The sequence below is a fragment of the Parasteatoda tepidariorum genome, chromosome 2 (assembly GCF_043381705.1).
Source record: "Parasteatoda tepidariorum isolate YZ-2023 chromosome 2, CAS_Ptep_4.0, whole genome shotgun sequence".
NCBI lineage: Eukaryota > Metazoa > Arthropoda > Arachnida > Araneae > Theridiidae > Parasteatoda > Parasteatoda tepidariorum.
In genome coordinates this window covers 94,538,355-94,554,789 of record NC_092205.1, presented here as the reverse complement: position 1 = coordinate 94,554,789, position 16,435 = coordinate 94,538,355, and the positions used below count along the sequence as shown (strand labels likewise).

Here is a 16,435-nt window from a genome sequence, read left to right as displayed (position 1 = left end):
GTAGTTACGCCACAAAACAATCAAAACTATAAGTTATGGCAAAAATAAAACGTTGAAAACGAACTTTTCATGTAAATAAACAAACTGAGTTCAATTTTTGCTTTAATTATACTTATTGATTTACACAGGCTCCATAATAATTTGGAGAAATGTGTTTTCTCACTGAACAGCAACTAGCTATGTTTTATTTATTTACTTTTTTTTTATTTCTTTTTTTATACATTTAACGATGCCGTGGTAAAACTTAAGACCGTAGTGTCTCCAAATACTAAAATTTATAATTTTGTATTCACGAAAATTATATGAATTAGTCATTTCCCATCATCATTGAAATGTCTGTAAATCAAATCATAATCTATATAAAGTGAATGGTTCTGTGTCTAAACCAAAAGTTTAAAAAAAAAGTTTTGATTAAAAGTCAAAAGCAAGTTCCATATTATCGCGTAGAAAGTATTAGAATTTACGCTGGTAAATTAAATAGATTTATTAACAAACATCTAGAAATTTATCATGTATTAACTTGGATAGCTATCAGAGGTTCTACGAAGTTCAGTAATTTTGATCGTTTGCTAAGATATTTTTCTTTATTATATACTCAAGCTTCAAAAAAGATATCTATAATGATAATGCCATATATACATATAACAATTATATTGTTATAAAACTATTTTTCAAACGTTTAATAATAAGAAAACTGCCATTAAATGACTCCACACATATTAATAAAAGAATATTATAATTTTTAAAATTTTGGATAGAGGCCAAAGTCATCTCAATGGACCGTTTATGTATGCCGCCACATCGATTTCCGATGAAGACAAATTAAGGATCGTTTTTATTTCTGTAAGAAAAAGAAGACGGAAGGAAACCCTCTTTTTCTCGTGTTCCATTTTACAAATGTCTTTTCTTAACGATGTTTTGAAAGAGAAAAACTTAAGGAACAAGAGTCCATAAATTTTTTATCTCCACATGTTCCAGAATTCATTCACTTTTAATGGAGAGAATAACAAACAGGCCTCGGCTGTTCTTAGAATTCAGTTAAATATTTCTTTCCTTCCTTAGAATATAAATTTCTCGGAAAAAGAGACCTTTTTTTAAGTAATCTTTCACCCTAATGTTTTTAAAAGCTGGAGTACCTCACCATCTGAGTGCAAGACAGATTTAATTCATTATTAAAGTTTTAGTGTTTTGTTATTTAATATTATATTTTACCAATAAAGAAAACAATTGAATAATTGAAGTCAATTGAACAGGCCTCGGCTCTGTTCTTAGAATTTAGTTAAATACTTCTTTGCTTCGTTAGAATATAAATTTCTTAGAAAAAGAGATCTTTTTTTTTTTCGTAATCTTTCACCCTAATGTTTTTAAAAGCTGAAGTATACCTCACCATCTAAGCGTAAGACAGATTTAATTCTTTATTAATGTTTTAGTGCATTATTATTTAATATTAAATTTTTCCAGTGAAGAAAACAACTGAATTGAGAAGACAAAGGAAAAAAATTATACTTTCTGCTTTGTATGAAAGTAAAGCTAGAGGCCTGTTTATACGATCTAAGTTCTAGGACGAAGATTGATTGAAATTGATGGATAAAAATCCTTGGATGATAATAGGGCATGTTCTACTATTTTCAGTAATCATCTACGGAAACGCATAAAATTTTTCCTGTGTGTTCGCTTGTTAAGAATAATTCCGAATTTAGTACAAATGGAAAATTCAAATTTTTGTTTTTCGATTTTTAAAATTTGTATATCTGGTTAATTGCAATCACAAATTAATAAATTTACCGAGAAAAAAAATTATCAAAACAATAGCAAGTTTGTCTTTGCTCCTTTATTTTCAACAGAGAAAATAAATCTAGGTAATTAAAAATAAATACAGACTTTTGAAAAGGTCCGGACCACCCAAGTAAGTCTGTTACACCAATGAAGAATATTTTAATACATTTATAAACTTGTCATCGTTACGCAACTAATTTCACTATCAGTTTTTGAACAAGTTTTAAATAGTTAATTAAGGGGGTATTTTGATAGTGCATTTTCGAGTTCAAGCAATTCTTTACAGGCAGATAGAACGTATATTTTATAACCGTCGTTGAGCAGCTGACCCAATTTTATGGGTTTACGACTACTAATGCTCAACTCCATAGCCTTGTCCTTTTGAACCCAATCCAGAAGACAAAGGAACTCATGGATCGAGTATTGGGAGAAATTTTGCCTTCTAATTTTGTCTTCTTGGAAAACTTTTTGATGGAGCTAACCCGTATTTATGTTACATGGAGAGAAAGACCACGAGAACCTCCCACAGTTAGCCTGAAGGCAAGGGGACTCTAACCCATGATCCATCTACCACTGTGGATATTTCACGTCAACACTGTGGTCGGTGCAAGCCGGATGCGGAATAGATTGGGATTCGAACCCGGTTCGCCTCATTGGAAGGCGAACGCTCTATTCCCTGAGTCATCGTGGCTCAGATAGTACGTATAGTATAAAATTAAAGAATAACTTCAAGTGGCAGGTACTCAAACTGCGTTTTTTAAGGTTTAACAGGTGACCCAAACACTGGGATACGTCACATCAGATTTTCTTCTTTTGAGTTATGAAGACTGACATAACAGAGAACTGAAGTGTAGTCCTCAGATTCTTCATCGGACTAAACTACACACATACGCATGCTACACACATACTTCAAAAAAAAAAAAACATTCATGAGCCGCAATAGTCTTTCAGTATGTGACATTTTTACACCAAACTTACCAATGAGGTGAACCGAATTCGAATCCCATCAATGACAGGTCGATACGAATTCTGCACCCAGCTCGCACCGACCAGAGTGCTGACGTAAAATATCCTCAGTGGAATACGAATCATAGATTAGAGTCTCCTTGCCGTCAGGTTAACCATAGGAGGGTTTATGGTTTTTCTCCCTATGTAACGCAAAAGCTGGTTAGTTGCCTCAATAAGGCAAATTTCCCCCACACAGGAGTTCCATTGTCTTCTGGATTGGGCTCAAAATTACAAGACTACGGAGTCAAAATTACAAACCCAAAATCGGATCGGCTGTTCAACGGTTATAAAAGTAATTAAAGAAAAACTCTAGTGTTGTTGACAGCTCCGTACTTAAATAGTATTTAACCAGAAATGCTCTCTCCAATTTGAAAATGTGGCTTATGATGTTTGGACGTGGGAAGTGTGGCATAACTACCACTACGATTATGAAACATCAATTCACTAGTATATAAGACATGCTAAATTCGATTCAATTTTGGGGTACCTTTTGATAGATGGAAGGTTGGCATGATTAATAGCCTCCTATCTCCACATTGGTGACCCGGACAGATATGATCACGCCTACTTCGGTGGATGGTTCACATTAAACAGTTGACTTGATATTCGCGACGGCTTCATCGACCTTCTCGCGCTGGTACTTCTCAGTCTTATTCACACGCAAACGAAATCCCGCACACACTCGACTGCTGATAGCAACACAGGAGAGACCACACTCACAACCGTGAACTTTATACAACTCTCTTGAGAAACGCTGAAAATCGGGACAGCTTAACACAGCTCTCCCGGTCTGCACTCAAACCAGTTTGCACTTGTTTACTTTCGTGTATCAAATGGCTTAAATTAGACGATATATATAATATATAGTCAACGATTGGATAATTTAGACGATATATTATATAAATATAGTATATTATATTATAACAGGTTTCATATTAATATATTTTAATAATTAGACCCAATTATTAAATGCACTGTGGGTTTTTTTTTTAATAGTTACATGTTTTGCACGAGTTTATATGCAATACTTTTATATTTAAACATACATACATGTAATGGGTTTTTATTCAGGAGATTTTTTATATACTTCCTATTTGTATTTATTTTTAACATATTGTAGTACAATGTTAACCCATTGATACAGGAACGTGAATAAGTGCAAACCGGTTTCAGTGGCGTGAAAAAAATAATGCTGTAAAGTATCAAATGATAATTAAAATTTCATATAGAATCTTATAGTGAGTAATAATTTTGACAGCGACTGTATACTGTGGCTTTTTTTATTTTTCCTTCGCAAAAAGGCTCCGGAAAAAACCCTAAATTGATTTTTCCGATTGGTCACTTTTAGGATGTCTAGTGTAATGATGCTTTTAAAAGCAGGCTTCATCAAATGTGTCGAATGATGGTCCAAGGAGTGAAGTACTTTCCATAATTTCACAAATATTATAACGGGAGAGAGGGGAGTTGAGTATTTGCGCAGGAGGAATGTCCATTGAGGTCCAAGCGTTTTAGGGGTGCTGTGTTAAGTCAGAGAGACTGTTATTCACATTCCAACAAACAGAAGTACTCTAAATATAATCACAAGAAGCGAAATACAGATTGAAGGCCGGCTACACAGATATCGTTAATGCCAACTCTTCTATTTCGGGTTCTACAGAAAGAATGGAAAAGTGACGTCATCAACACGGTAGAAAAGGCTTCGCAGATGCAATTGTTCTACTTCCCTTAATACCCCCTCCCCTTTTATTCTTTCTTCATACCTTTTTTTTTTTAATTACCGCGAGGCGTTTTTCTTTTTTATGTGTCTCAGTAGAGGTAGACATGAAAATGGGAAGCTTATTAAAACATCTTCACAATCAGCTGACTTTAATTTTCTTTTCATATAAATGTTACACTTTTTTTCTCTTCTTCTGCACAGAAACGGTGTTGTGTCAGCGAAGAGAGGCAAAAAAAAAGAAAAAAAAGAGAAAAAAAAAACGTGAATATGAACAGAGAAAATTGCTTTTTAGAATCTTTTCAGAATTTGGATGGCCAACCCAAAAGACGGATGCCACAGGAAAGTGGCCAGAAAAAAAGCAACATTTTTTGTCGTCAACTTCAACTACTTTGTAACAAATGTAGCTAACTACAACACTGTTTATTTTTGTAATGAAATGATTAAAATCTATGTACTTTTAAATGACGTATTATGATAGTGGATTCGGTTTACACTCGTGTTCAAAACAAAATTAAAAAAAAAAATTCTTAAAAATTATTCTCAAAATCAATTCAAAGCTACAGAATACGAATCAATTTAATGCTCTGTCACGGATTCTTATTTTATCAAATTTATCGTATTATCTTATTTATTCAAATTTTTAAACTTCTGCTACCACTTTTTGTCTAAACCGAAGCCCAAACACAGTTACTAACGCACCCAGTACGTTCTTTACGCATGGTCAAAACCGGGATAGAATAAATATAATGATTGAAATGTATTCAATTGAATAAATCTATTCTAATTAATGAGTAATCATTTTTATAATACACTGAATATATTATCTAAGTACAGAAGGCAGAGTTAACTGACTTAAACTAATGTGATTTAAGTCATATATATACAGTTTTTATATATATATATAAACAGTTTTTTTTTTAAAAAATTCCTTAATTAATAAATGTTTTTCATTATTTATATGGATAATTTTAATTTGACAAAATAAAATTTTTGCTCATAATTTTTTTTAATTTAGAGTTTAATTGCTAAAGTGAATATCTGTCTTACTTTAAATAAACATAAATGCATAATTTTTTAATGTTTATTTACATATCATTGCGTTCCTGAAAAAAATATCTCAGTAGAAAAAATTAGTGTGAGAAGGTTTTATGTGAGCTCATATCTCTGAAAAGGCTTAACCAATGCTAAAAAAACAATAAAAGTTCTCAAAGTTCGTTTAAAATAGTTTATTAAAATTTTACATTTTACCTAGTTATATCTTTTATATATTTAACTAGGAGGCTTCGCCCCCTGCTCGCTGGCTTTCGTTAACCCCTGGAACTGCTTTCGCAGTTCATTTCGGATTGCTTCGCAATCCAATGCTCGCTCATTGGATACGTTCTTAACGTCTAGCTTTTGTATACTTTTTTGAATACTGAAGTTCCGAATTTTTCTGAGGCAACTCTTAACCTCTAAATATTATTTTTTTAAGTACACATTTCTAAATGTCAGTGTTCAGCCACAAAACAACTTAAAGTCCTCAAATTTAGCATGAAGTTGTAAAATGTAATGAAAGAGGATCATAGCAATAATGAAAGTAGAAGTAAAGTTAGTACTGTAAAATTAAAACAATATTTTTAAGCAATGAGCCAAGTTCTTCAAGAAGCAGTTGTAGAAGTAGGTTGTTTATTTAAAACTTTTTATAGAATTTCTTTAAAAACACAATTGTAAATTTGAGCATTTGGCGATACAACATTTATAGAATTGAAGAATTTGTTACGTCAAGCGCTCAGGTATCATAATTTTGATCTAGTTGCGCTTCTGTGTCATTTTGATTTTTGTTGCTAAGTTAACTTTTAAAAAATTCTATGGCTGGCAACAGCATTTTTATTTTTTAAGTTGTTTATTTTTATATCTTTTAAAATTCGTTATTTTTTTAGAAAAATGTTTTTTAACCTAACAGAATTCTTTGCCGACTGTTTTCTCTATGAATGAAGAAAATAAAGTAAATATTTAACTGTTGTGAAAAGAATCTTATTTAGTTGTACAAAGTACTTCAGCCAAAATTCGGGAGCCACGTAAGAGAATTATATATAATAGATTATTTTATATAGCTTCTACGGTTTGGGAAGTTATTTAAATTTTAAGTATTGAGGATTACAAATGGTCACCATTTGTAATCCTCTAATTGTTGGATTTAACGTGCACCTGTCACCAATTACTACACAGGAAGTCTTCGGTCAGCCGGGATCAAACCCACGACCTCTTGGACATGAGCCCAGTGCCCTACCAACCAGGCTATACCAGTCCAAACCTTCATGATTGATTTTAATGAAAAAAAGTGAGTCGTAATAACTCTCAGGGGATAGAGCGTTCACCTTCCAAGGAGGTGATCCAGGTTCGAATTCCAGTGCGGTGACTGGTGGATGCGAATTCGCCACTCGAATCGCACCGACCACAGTTCTGGCGTAAAATATTCTAAGTGGTAGACGGATCATGGGTTAGAGTCCTTTTGCCTACAGGTTAACCTTGGGAGGTTTTCGTGGTTTTCCTCTCTATGTAACACAAATTCGGGTTAGTTCCATCAAAAAGTCCTCCACGACGGCGAATTTCTCCGAATACTTGATCTTCTGGATTGGGTTCAAAATGACAAGGCTACGGAGTTGAACATTAGTAGTCGTAAAGCCCCAAAATTGAGTAGGCTGTTCAACGACGGTTATAAAATAAAATATAAAATGAGAGAAATCATACTTTTTTTTTCATTTAAAGTACAAGCAAGAAAATTCTTTCTTTCATGTACTTAGTGCGCGCAAATACATTTCCTTTACTGATCTAGTACTGTAACAAAACACGAAAAAAATGCCCTAAAACAAATTTAAAAGTGCTTTCTCTGAAAACTGTGAGCGTGTTACGAAGCATTTACACTTTTAAAACTCTCTTCTCTACCTTGTTCTTCGTCACGGAATAAGGATTTAAACAAAATGCTTTCTTAACGAGCATAGACGAAATAACTTCGATGAAAATTCGCCTGATATTTTTGCCACACATGCTCTGTACTCACGCCCATCCATAAACACACGGAAGATGAATCAAAATTTAATCTTGTATCGACTACCACTTCAACTTTCACTCATCCCCCCCATCCCTGCTTCCTTCTTTTTAAATTATTATAGGAAAAGGACGGAGAAAGTCCTCGGGGAATCTAAAGTTTCTTCTGCCACAAAAAGCTTTTTTTTTCCTTTCAAAAACATGATTCAATTACATTGAAAGAAGGTTATGCAAAGCTGTTTAGAAGCTAATAAAATATTAAATAACCGATTGGAAATATGATTATGATGTAACGTTTCGCGAATAAGTTGAATTTAGAGTTCGCGTTGTAATGTTTCACAAATAGGAATTTAGTAAAATGAATATAACTTTATTCGCATTAAAATTTAGCGAGATGTGATGATGATGTCACATTTATCAACCTTTCACAAAGTGGTTGAATTTAGTGTAATGTTTGCGATGTTATAAATCTAGTGTTTGTTGTAATATTTCGGTAATAAGTGGTTAAGGAGACTAATCGGAAATATATTTTTTTAAGAGCACGATAACGATTTTTCAAAGTATATTCACACGATATATTGGTAAGTAGGTACTTTATTTACGACGTCGCACTAGAGCTGCACAATGGGGTATTGGCGACAGGCAGGGAAACATCTCTGTGGATGATCCGAAGATATACCATCACAATTTTGATCCTCTGCAGAGGGAATGGCACCCCTGCTTTGGTAGCCCGACGACCTGTGCACGAAGTCGATCAGTTTAACAGTTTATGGTAGAACAGTTTAACAAGGACCGATACCGTGCACGCTCCTTCCCTTCGCAGGTTGATCAAAGTGGTCACCCATCCGCTTATTGTCCGCATCCAGTGATGCTTGACTTCCGGTGTTCTACTGGGAACCGTGTCTTCACTATCAGTCCACTGCGGGACCACGCGATACATGTCTAACATAAGCTAATTGCACTGTCGAATTTTTTTTTCTGAACAGATATTTTTAACGGATTTTCGAGTCACTTATCTGCAATCAGTTTCTCTCACTAAGCTACAGTTTTTATGCAATTTAATAATACATTCATTAAAGATTTTTTTTAAAAAAAATTCACTCTAGTAAATATTGAGTAGCCCCACTTCTCTGCTACATTGGGAATGGTATGATAATACATTTCAGTTTATGATGCGATACGTTAAGATCATATGCTTTTGTCTTGTATGTTATTTTCAAAAGGTGTTTAGACAAGTGTATAAGTATATAAACCTATACATTCTCTGTAAACTTGCACATGCAAACAAAAAATATACTAAAGCGATCTTTTTGAAAAAAAGTCTGTAGCTCTCTGAACGAAATTAATTTCAGATTTGAAGACCAGAATTAGATAAGATCAAGAACTTGAATGAATACAACTAAAAACTTGCTCCCCAATGTTATTGACAGTTAATATCAAATGCGATGATTTCGCTATAATTATCGAAAATAATAACTATCGTATGTATGCTAGTTTCGCTTATTATCGTTAAAATTGAAGAAATTTTTTTGAAGAAAAATACTATGCAATGAAACAATTGTAAATCAGTATAATTCAATAGCATATCGTGATATAAGTTAAAACACCGATATTTTATGAAGGTATATAGCGATATAAAAATTCCAATATTGCTTAACAGGGAACAATTTTAAAAAGTACTAGATAGGATATAAAAATTATGCTTTTTTAAGCATTAAGAATAAAAATATCATAAACTCACATAAAACCATTGATACATTGATGGATAACGTGATTCAATCCTTTCTTCAAATCTCCCCCCCCCCATTTGGATAGCAAAATTATTATCAAATGAAACAATTGTAAATCAGTAAAATTCGATAGCATATCGTGATATAAGTTAAAACACCGATATTTTATGAATGTATATCGCCATATAAAAATTCCAATATTGCCTAACAACAGGGAACAATTTTAAAAAGTACTAGATAGGATATAAAAATTATTTTCCTTTTTTGGACATTAAGAATAAAAATATCATAAACTCACATTAAACCATTGATACATTGATGAATAACGTGATTCAATCTATTCTTCAAATCTTACCCCCCAAATATCTCAGTAGAAAAAATTAGTGTGANGAAACAATTGTAAATCAGTAAAATTCGATAGCATATCGTGATATAAGTTAAAACACCGATATTTTATGGAGGTATATAGCGATATAAAAATTCCAATGTTGCTTAACCACGGGTACAATTTTAAAAAGTACTTGATAGAATATTGTTTAACAACAGGGAAAAATTTTAAAAAGTACTTGATAGAATAGAAGAATTATAATTTTTTTGGCATTAAGAATAAAAATAGCATCAAAAACTCACATAAAACCATTGGCACTCTGATGAATAACGTAATTAAATATCGATATTTTATGACATTATATCATGATATAAAAATTGCTGTATTGAGTTTAAGACTATCAATGTTCAAATCTTATAATTGTGAGTACAATCCAGAAAACAACATGAATCAATCGTTGGGATAAACTAGTTTTAGTATGGAACTTGATTCATGGAACTTATCCGCTTTTGCGTTACATAGATAGGAAAATCATGAAAACCACCCACGGTTTGCCCGACGTCGAAAACATACTAACCCAGGACTCGCCAGCTATTAAGGATATTTGAAAGTCAGCATTGTGATCTGTGCGAGTTGGGAGCAGAATTCATATCAACCAGCTATCGCTGGGATTCGAATCTGGGTTACCTCAGTGGATGGCGAGAACTCAATCCCCGGAGACACTACCAGCTCTGTCGAAAAATTGTACATTTGAGCTATTGCAATGTTAAAACACGAACTAGAACTGATTAAAACATAACTGAAATATTAAAGCACGAAATAGAACATAATTAAAAACAAAACTCTGATTGAATAAACTACCAATACTAACGTTAAAAACTTAACAACTTTATTAATAATCTTAAGCATAACAGTTCTATAAAATAATAAACATCATACTCAAGAACCAATCAAAACTGAAAAACATCGGTGGCGTAACTAGATAACTTGAAAAATACAACAATAACGAAGGCTCGCGCAACTAGATCATCCATCGTTTTGTAATTAATTATCGTTTTCAAATTCCAGAAAAAAAATTATCTAATGCATCGCTTTTTAACTCAAAATGTGATCTAGTTATAAAGATAATTATTTAAATCTCTATCAATCGAACAAAATTTCAATATTTTGTAAATATATATTTCTTAAAATAGCTTTCTTTACGTATTATGTAATGATACAAAATGTAATTTTATATAAAATGTAATCTTTTATAAAATAACTTCAATTCTAATCGCACAAAAAAATAAACATATAATTTGAGAATAACATTTACTTAAAAATGATATTAATATTATCTAAGTACTCTGAAATTTTTTTAACTGAGTATTAGTCGGAGTCAAGCTCTAAAAATTATCCGAGTCGAGCACTCAATGTCACGACTCAAACTTTAAAAAAAAATTGCACTGGAATTTCTTCTTGAACTTTTTAGTTTAAAAAAAATAAATAATAAATTTAAAAAATTTTTTCTTCTTCGAAAAACATGATTCAGTTTATATTTATTTCGAACTAATACATTTGTAAAAAACGAATTCAGAACAAGACTAAATGCAATTTCAAACCTGTGAATTCAACTGTCAACCACAAAATCTAATTTTAAAACTTTAAATGATTAAACTTCATTCCTCATATTAAGCATTTTCAAAATAATTAGTAACATTTTTTCGGTCAGTTTATTCACAACTGCTAATTAACTTTATTTATACAGTCAGGATTTCATCCAAGATTTAGTTAGGGTTCCATATGAGAAAAAAAAGAATAATAAAAATTTAAAATCACTGGCATAGTTAACTCAAATAGATAAAGAAAACATTTTGGATTAGTAGTTCAGTAGTACTGGACAACAAGTTTTGTTTGAAGCTATATGCTATAGGTAGTATTCAAATAGGTATAATTTACTATTAAGCAATAGGATTTTGAGTGATTTAACTATGATTAACACTAAACAGACCATAACCGATCAAATAGCCGTTTAAGAATTTTTGCATCGAATATGCGCTTATCATATCGTTTCTGCACATTTGATTTGACTTCATGATTTTTTCTAACAATTATATACCCTTAATATTCTATTATTATTTATTTATTGTATTCTGTTTGTTTCGAAAAATACTATTTCTTTATGAGGTTATCGGATCAAAATTGGTATTAGTTGCACATTTCTGCAAAGATTGTCACGTAGTTAGTTCAATCAGTATAACTGTGAATTCAAATTTCAAGAAAGTACCTAAAATTTTAGATTGGCATTTTTGTGTGAGAAAAAGTGACAAAAACTAAGAGTTTAGGTCAGTAGCTTATATTTTATTTTGATAGCTTTACTTCATTTCCAACTAACTGTTAGTTTTTACCCAGAAAAAAATCAAGACAGCACAAGTTCTTAGAAGAAATAATATCAACTATACGAATAATTATGGGAATTATAATTCTTATATATTCTTATAATTATAAAAATAATTGTAAGAATTATAGAAATTATAATAATTAGAAGAAATGAGTTTGCGGAAAATGTACAATGGAAACAACCTGTACATGTAAAAAATGCGTTGAGCAATAAATTAAATATTCTTATTCTTTGTATTTGTAATGCATAAAAATAGGCAATATACAATTTCATTTAATTATAATAAAGTTTTTTTTTAGTTTATTTCCCACCTAACATCCATATTTCACACATTTAATCAAGAAACGTAAAGTCCCGTCATTTCACCAACTATGGTTGAAATAGGTATATATTATTAGTATTCATATAACATATTAGTGTTGATATGTTTAGTGTTAATATTCTAGCAAACAATAACATTCACTAAATGTATACTTTAATCCAATAAAATAATGCGTTTATAAATCTACACATTGTAAAATATAAATAATAGTTTGCAAGATGATTCGAATAGTCACACAGAGAAGTATAAGAACAAGATACCAAAATGTACTTACAAAAATTTATGAACACGGCGAAGCATAGAATTAGGCCTAACACCACCAAAATCATATCATACACCATACTAATAAAACCCTTTCTTACTTATTCAATGTAACTTGAGCATTATTATACAATAGAAAGATTGGTAATTTAACTAGATTCTAATTGGGATTAAAGAGAGAGCTGGATTTAAATCAACAACTTATGTTTGTAAGTCCTCTTACACAGTCACACAGAGAAGTATAAGAACAAGATACCAAAATGTACTTACAAAAATTTATGAACACGGCGAATTAGGCCTAACACCACCAAAATCATATCATACACCATACTAATAAAACCCTTTCTTACTTATTCAATGTAACTTGAGCATTATTATACAATAGAAAGATTGGTAATTTAACTAGATTCTAATTGGGATTAAAGAGAGAGCTGGATTTAAATCAACAACTTATGTTTGTAAGTCCTCTTACACAGTCACACAGAGAAGTATAAGAACAAGATACCAAAATGTACTTACAAAAATTTATGAACACGGCGAATTAGGCCTAACACCACCAAAATCATATCATACACCATACTAATAAAACCCTTTCTTACTTATTCAATGTAACTTGAGCATTATTATACAATAGAAAGATTGGTAATTTAACTAGATTCTAATTGGGATTAAAGAGAGAGCTGGATTTAAATCAACAACTTATGTTTGTAAGTCCTCTTACACAGTCACACAGAGAAGTATAAGAACAAGATACCAAAATGTACTTACAAAAATTTATGAACACGGCGAATTAGGCCTAACACCACCAAAATCATATCATACACCATACTAATAAAACCCTTTCTTACTTATTCAATGTAACTTGAGCATTATTATACAATAGAAAGATTGGTAATTTAACTAGATTCTAATTGGGATTAAAGAGAGAGCTGGATTTAAATCAACAACTTATGTTTGTAAGTCCTCTTACACAGTCACACAGAGAAGTATAAGAACAAGATACCAAAATGTACTTACAAAAATTTATGAACACGGCGAATTAGGCCTAACACCACCAAAATCATATCATACACCATACTAATAAAACCCTTTCTTACTTATTCAATNTATTCAAGCAAAGAGCTTGAAACATTCATAAAAGCAACTCCATTGCCTGCTTACCTCATTGCTCAACCAAAACTGTTCAAAAATTCCAGATGAATGGGATAGGGGCCGCTTCGCGGCCCAGGTGCCCAGTATAATCTAAATACTAGGACTAGGACTTTTAAAATAGAATTTGGGTTCATGTGCACAACCTACTTATAAGAAACCGAGTGGAGGCTTTCTGTTGTAGGAGGTGATGACCAGGGTCAAGGCAAAAAAGTGCCAAAACTGGCAAAAGGAAATCTTTCCATTCTTACTTGTTTTCAGAAAAAGTAAAATATCTATCATGATAGAGTTTTCCTTTCTTTTTTGACATATGTATATAGGATTTTGTTTCACCTGAGAAAGTGATAAAAATGGGCTATGATTAGAATTTATTTAGCTACCAGTTTTTTCTTTTTTTCTTACTCACTTTCAGATCTGTGACCCATTACCAAATGATACATAACTTGCAGAGATAAGGATACTGACTTTACTTAAAAGTGGTAGTTGTTCTTATTATTAGCTACGATTTTAATTTTTATGGAAATTCATCATCATCACAGTTGGTCAGACAGCCCAATATGAGCCAATGCCTTCCTCTGAAGATTCCTAAATAACGACTTTCGATTTATCTTTGACCTCCAATTCTTTTCATTAATTGCAAGGAAATCAGACTCCACCGAGTCGGCCCTTCTCAACCTCGGAATTTCCCGTTTATTTTTTATTTTTTTTTTTTTTGCTCCAGTGGGTCTAAAAAACAATATCTTTTCATATTGTATTCTGATCACTCATTCGAATCACGTGGGCCATCCAATTCATTCTATTTATTTTAATGTATTTAATAATATCAGGTTGTTTATAAATCTTGCACAGTTCAAAGTTGAATCTCCTTCTCCAATTATTGTTTTCATTTACACCACCAAGTACTTCGCAAAATCTTTCTCTCCAATATTGCGATACAATTATCCTCCAGTGTTGTCATCGTCCAAGCTTCAGAAACATATGTCAAGACTGACCCGACAAGTTTTAAACGGATTACAATCCTATAACTTTGAGCCGCGATGGCTCAGGGGATAGAGCATTCGCCTTCCAATGAGGCGAACCGGGTTCGAATTCCGGTCGATACGAATTCCGCATCCGGCTTGCACCGACCACAGTGCGGACGTGAAAAATCCTCAATGGTAGACGTATAATGGGTTAGAGTTCCCTTGCCGTGAGGCTAACCGTGGGAGGTTTTCGTGGTTTTCCTCTCCATGTAACAAATGCGGGTTAGCTCCATCAAAAAGTCCATCACAAAGTCCATCACAAAGTCCATCACAAAGGCAAATATCTCCCAATACTCGATCCAGGATTTCCCTTGTCTTCTGAATTGGTTTCAAAATGACAAGGCTACGGAGTTGAACATTAGTAGTCGTAAACCCATAAAATTAGGTCGGCTGTTCAACGACCGATATAAAATATAAAATAAAATCCTATAATTTCAGTTTACACAAGTGGCAATGCGTTTTAAATTAAATTTTTTACATGACAATTTTTCTTCCTTGTGAGTTAAAACTTTTGATTTGAAAATATACACATATATATAGTATAAAAGCATATTTTCATATTCAATTTTAACTTTCCATTATAAATACGATATGGCGAATGCAAATGTAGCGCATAGCCCTATAGGTTCGTTCGACTCTTAAAAAACTGAAAATGGTTGCGAAAATAAGAATGAAAAATGTATTTTAATGCATTCGTATTCGCCACTGCGCTTAGCATTTTCAAATAACTATATCTCATTGTGAAGTAAAAAAAAATTTTTTACATTATAATCACTAACTTTTAAATTTTTATAAGTATTGAACAAATCCTGGCTGAACCAAAACAATGAAATTATGTCGCTAACACAGATGACAAAAAATGTAAAAAGTGGTAGAAGTTCAATTCTTTTTTGTATATTCATTATCTCTTAAATAATAATTCAATCGTAACTACCACTAGAAATTATATTTCAAATCATTAATATTTAAAGCAATCTTCCTGTTCACTCTCGATTTACACAGGTTGCAGCAACCGTCCCCCCAGGAGAGGCCTTCGTGCAACTCCTGATACAATCCCATCAAGAACGATAGGTCAAGCCCATAGACTTGCATCAATTATCAAAGAACTTAAAGAACTCTTAAAAAACCGAGATGTATTTCAACTGCTGCAAACAATTATGAGGGAGACTACTCCGGAATAATTTCACTTTAGGACTAAAACTGAACTCTTCTCTGACTTTAAATATGCATCTCTATAAATTACAATTTAATAATCTTGAATGCTTCACACTAGATTACGCCACTAAGGCTTCGCAAAATTTGTAATTTCTTCCTGATTCTGATTACCGATTTTGTATATTCTTTGCTATCATCAACTCTGATTCCTGGCTCTGTAAATATTTATGCTTTCATCAATTTGTCTCCCGATTTTATATATACTTACGCTATCATCAACATTAAACACTCAATTTCAAATTTCTACTGATCATCAATGTAAATATCACAGATTAAGTTTGTATATCATGTTTTCATATCTAATCATGGCTATTTTCAATTTTCTTTGCAATTCATGTAAACCTTCGATCTAGTTGTACTTTCTAGTCATGGCAATATTATTATGTAACCATACTATCATATAACTCAAAATGACTATATACACTGTATTATTTTCATGATGGATGGGTTAGAGGCCGCTGCGCGGCCTAGGCACCCAATTTATTTTAAATAAAGTAAAG

The 16,435-nt window shown here is 32.1% G+C and overlaps 1 protein-coding gene across 5 annotated transcripts in view; it reads right to left on the bottom strand.

The window, feature by feature from the left end:
* The window catches only part of LOC107440418 (receptor-type tyrosine-protein phosphatase kappa), an 84,779-nt gene that overhangs the window by 61,154 nt on the left and 7,190 nt on the right, over window positions 1-16,435 (bottom strand). The window contains exon 1 of one of the 5 annotated variants that reach the window (XM_071177950.1): window positions 12,820-13,505. The exons of 2 other annotated variants lie outside the window; for them this stretch is intronic. The gene's annotated coding sequence lies outside the window, so the exon portion shown is untranslated. Of the gene's footprint in view, window positions 1-12,562; window positions 12,757-12,819; window positions 13,506-16,435 lie in introns of those variants that run through there. 2 more of the 5 variants (XM_071177949.1, XM_071177951.1) reach the window with 2 other exon arrangements.